Genomic DNA, 4,901 nt, shown 5'->3' with positions numbered 1-4,901 from the left:
TACAACGGGAAAAAGACAGTCTCTGCAACATATGGTGTTGGGAAAAGTGGACAGCTACATGCAAAAAAATGAAACTGGGCCACTTTCTTTCACCATACACACAAATAAACTCTAATTGGATTAAAGAGATAAATGTGAGACCTGAAACCATAAAAATTCTAGAACAGAGCATGCACAGACGTAATATCTCTAACATGGGCTGCAACTACATTTTTCTAGATATATCTCCTGAGGCAAGAGAAATAAAAGCAAAAATAAACTACTGGATTACCTGAAAATAAAAAGCTTCTGCACAGCAAAGGAAACAGTCAACAAAACTAAAAGGCAACCTACTGAATAGGAGAATATATTTGTAAATGACATATCTGATAAAGGATGGTATCCAAAATGTATAAAGAGCTGATGCAAACCAATACCCCCAAACAAATAATCCAGCTAAAAAATGGGCAAAAGACATGAACAGAAATTTCTCCAAAGAAGGCATCCAGAGGGCTAACAGACAAATGAAGAGATGTTCAACATCACTATTCATCAGGGGAATGCAAATCAAAACTACATGAACTTTCACCTCACTCGTGTTAGAATGGCTAAAATCAACAACACAAGAAACAACAGGTGTTAATGAGGATGTGGAGAAAAAGGAACCCTTGAGCACTGTTGGTGGGAATGCAAACTGGTGCAGCCACTGTGGAAAACAGTATGGAGGGTCCTCAAAAAACTGGATATAGAACTACCCTATGATCTAGTACTTGCACTACTGAATATTTACCCAAAGAATATAGAAATATTAATTTGAAAATATATACACATTATTTATAATAGCCAAATTATGGAAGCAGCCCAAATGTCCATCAATAGATGAATGAATAAAGAAGATGAGGTGTGTGTGTGTGTATGTGTGTGTGTGTGCGTGTGTGTGTACATATATATATATCGCTGTATATATTATATATATTCCACTATGTGTATATATATATATTTACTGTATGGCCACTGTACATAATATATACAGTGTATATATCCTACTGTATATAATATATACAGTGGAATATTATTCAGCCATAAAAAGGAATGAAATCTTGCCTTTTGCAACAACTTGGATGGAGCTAGGGTGTATAATGCTAAGTGAAATAAGTCACTCAGAGAAAGACAGATATCATATGATTTCACTCATATGTGGAATTTAAGGAGCAAAACAAGTGAACAAAGAAAAAAAGAGACAAACCAAAAAACAGACTCTTAATTATAGGGAACAAATAGATGGTTACCAGAGGGGAAGTGGTGGGGGATGGATGAAAGAGGTGAAGGAGATTAAGAGTACACATATCTTGATGAGCACTGAGTAATCTAAGGAATTGCTGAATCACCAGATAGTACACCTGAAACTAATACAACACTGTAGGTTAACTATACTGGAATTAAAATTAAATAAAGAAAAAAAATAAAATTAAATAAAGAAATAAGTAAAATTAAAGAAAATAAAGGATTCCTGTTGTTGGACTATGCATATCTGGATAGCCTTCCTACCTTTTCTTTTTTTTTTAAGATTTTATTTATTTATTCATGAAAGACACAGTAGGAGAGGCAGAGACATAGGCAGATGGAGAAGCAGGCTCCTGCAGGGAGCCGGATACGGGACTTGATCCCAGGACCGTGGGATCATGACCTGAGCCAAAGGCAGACACTCAACCACTGAGCCACCCAGGCATCCTATCTTAAGGTCAACTGATTTGGGATTTTAACAACATCTACAAATTGCCTTTGCAGCAGCATTTACATCAGTGTTTGGCTGAAGAAACCCATTTCTAGGATATGGAGATCTTTTTTTTTAATATTTATTTATTTATGATAGTCACAGAGAGAGAGAGAGAGAGGCAGAGACACAGGCAGAGGGAGAAGCAGGCTCCATGCACCGGGAGCCCGATGTGGGATTCGATCCCGGGTCTCCAGGATCGCGCCCTGGGCCAAAGGCAGGCGCTAACCCGCTGCGCCACCCAGGGATCCCGGATATGGAGATCTTGAGGTCCACCTGACTGGACCAGAATTCTGCCTATGACACACCCTAATTGGAAGGATCAAAGGATACGTGTGATGGCCGGCTGAGGAACCCCAGGGGCCATGTGCCTCTTGGGACACAGGCAGAGCAGGGGAGGCACTGGGAGGGCCCGGGTCCCTGTGGTGATCTATCAGGCAGAAAGCCAGAAGGGCCTCGGGGCTTTCCAAACCCAGACATAGAGGCTCCAGGTTAAGCCCAGGAACAGCTACCTGGGGGCTGTGGTGTGAGATCAAATCAAAGAGAAGATTTAATGGAGAAAGCTGCTCTTTCACTCCGTAATTTCACCAAAACAAGGAGAAGAAACTGCACACAGGTAATTCTGCTTCTTGGGGCTCCCCAAGGATTTTTCTCTTGTCACCTTAGACTGCTGTATCACTGAGTGTTCATGTAGATTATTGTCTGCTGGTCTTCCAGCTTATGATCTGTGATAAGGCATTGCCATAAACGAGACGCACATAGAGAAGGTGATTCCAGAAGATAGAATTGTCCTTGCTCAAGGTGGGAAACAGGGAAAAACCAATCTAAGGCTGTGAAAAGAGGCAAAAGTTCAAAATACAGCTTTCATAGCATTCATTATACATGCATGCTTGAAGTTGTTTGGGAAATATTTATTATCACAGAGAAAAGAAGTGAATTTTACCTAGTGTTTGCTTCGTCTTTCAATAAAATTCAAGAAGATATGGACCAAATCAATGACAAAAGATTAATGAGAGAAAGATTGAGAGGAGAAAGAAAGAAATATGGAGATGCATATGATACTGAGAAGCCTCGAAGAAAAATAAAAATGCATACCACAGTTGAGTCATGTATTAGTATCAGAAAATCACCATTAATAGATTATTTAAGTCAAGTGTAATACACACTTGAAAAGTTCTCCTGGAATGAAGGGAAAAAGAAAAATACAATTTTTAAAGTGAACAAACAGTAAACAAAATGTGTTACGTGTTAATATGCATTTTTTGGGGTACAGGTAATAGAAATTTATCTCTAACAAATTTAAGCATCAAAGGAAATTTATGGGCTCACAAGAATGAGACGGCTCAGAGTGCTTTCGGCTTCTAGCGTGTCTCAAGACTGCCCTTCCATGATTGTCAACTCCAAAACCTTTCCATTTCACTGGCCTTTTCTCTTACTATGTTGAGCTAAAACATTCATTGTAAACGAGGTATTTATCTGCTCCTTTGCTCATTGACAGTATTAAATGCATTTAAAGTCCATCTCAGGTCCTCTTTTCCAGCTGGAACCATGGAGGGTGCAGAAGAGAAGAAAAAGAAGGTCCCTGCTATGCCAGAAACCCTTAAGAAAAGGCGAAGGAATTTCGCAGAATTGAAGATCAAACATCTGAGAAAAAAAGTTTGCACAAAAGATGCTTCGAAAGGCAAGGAGGAAGCTTATCTATGAAAAAGCTCAGCCTTCCCACAAGGAATACAGGCAGATGTACAGGACTGAGATTCGAACGGCGAGGATGTCCAGAAAAGCTGGCAACTTCTACGTGCCTGCAGAACCCAAATTGGCATTTGTCATCAGGATCAGAGGTATCAGTGGTGTGAGCCCAAAGGTTTGAAAGGTGTTGCAGCTTCTTTGCCTTCGCCAGATCTTCAATGGCACCTTTGTTAAGCTCAACCAGGCTTCAGGTAACATGCTGAGGATTGTGGAACCATATATATAGCACGGGGGGCCCCAAACCTGAAGTCAGCAAATGAATTGATCTACAAGCGTGGTTATGGCAAGAAGCGAATTGCCCTGACCGGTCACACATTCAGATTCCCCGATCTCTTGGTAAATACGGCATCATCTGCATGGAGGATCTGATTCCCGAGATCTATACCATTGGAAAACGTTTCAAAGAAACAAACAACTTCTTATGGCCCTTCAAATGATCTTCTCCACGTGGCGGAATGAAGAAAAAGACCACTCATTTTGTAGAAGGTGGAGATGCTGGCAACAGGGAAGACCAGATCAATAGGCTTATGAGAAGGATGAACTAAGGTATCTACCATGATTATTTTTGTAATCTCGTCTGTTAATAAATGACTGCTTTCAAATGGAAAAAGCAAAAATAAAGTCGATCTCAGAAAAGAGTCCTTTTCCAGAAAGGGGAGGCTCTGTTTCTAGAAATTAACACAGAAAACCAAATGTGATTCTATTTCCACTGGCTAGTTCCCATTTCCTGACTTGGCTTCCTATTATGTTTAAAGAATTTGTCATTGGGTTTGGGACTCTTGTTTTCACTTAAATAAGAATGGAAACTTATTACTGTGTAAGTTCTAGGCGATCATGCTGCATTTCTTCCTGTGTATCAGGAGGATACTTGCAGTGAGCAGATCTTGTCCTTCTCACAGCCTGTATTGCACCCCAGAGCTGGGCCGGGAGTGCGCAGGAGATAGTGCTGGCCACCAGGTGGTGCTCCTGGTCCTTGCTGTTTTTGTTCTGGGCGCTTGAGCAATAGTTCTGCAAAAACCTAGACTTGGACAAAAGAGATTGCTTATACCAGAGCTCACACAATTAGGTAATTAGAGATAGGGTTGCTATGGTGATGAGGGGGTATGGCTTGGGATGTTTACGGCTTCGTAAAAGCCAATGCTTTATAAGCTATCACACTGCTTCTTTGGATGATAATGGCTGGCATAGCAAGGTCATGAAAATCCCCTAAGATTGTGCAAGCTGTACTGGTTGCCATTCTTTTTATGTTCCTCCGTGATTTGAGGGTTATAACCCGGGTGTTGAGAGTGACAGATTGTACTTCTTTTAACATGCTTGTCTTATTCCACATTGGACTTTTTTTTTCCACGTTTGTTTTCTCTCCATCACCATCATTTCTCAAAGTATTTTTCATAAAAATATT

The 4,901-nt window shown here is 40.3% G+C and overlaps 1 pseudogene; it reads left to right on the top strand.

Annotated features, from left to right (window-relative positions):
* The first annotated feature begins 3,301 nt into the window (after window positions 1-3,301).
* Window positions 3,302-4,044, top strand: LOC129493900 (60S ribosomal protein L7-like; annotated as a pseudogene).
* Window positions 4,045-4,901: the final 857 nt, after the last annotated feature.

The sequence above is a fragment of the Nyctereutes procyonoides genome, unplaced genomic scaffold (genome assembly GCF_905146905.1).
Source record: "Nyctereutes procyonoides isolate TBG_1078 unplaced genomic scaffold, NYPRO_anot_genome, whole genome shotgun sequence".
In the NCBI taxonomy this organism is placed as follows: Eukaryota; Metazoa; Chordata; class Mammalia; order Carnivora; family Canidae; genus Nyctereutes; species Nyctereutes procyonoides.
This window is presented reverse-complemented; position numbering and strand designations above follow the sequence as displayed.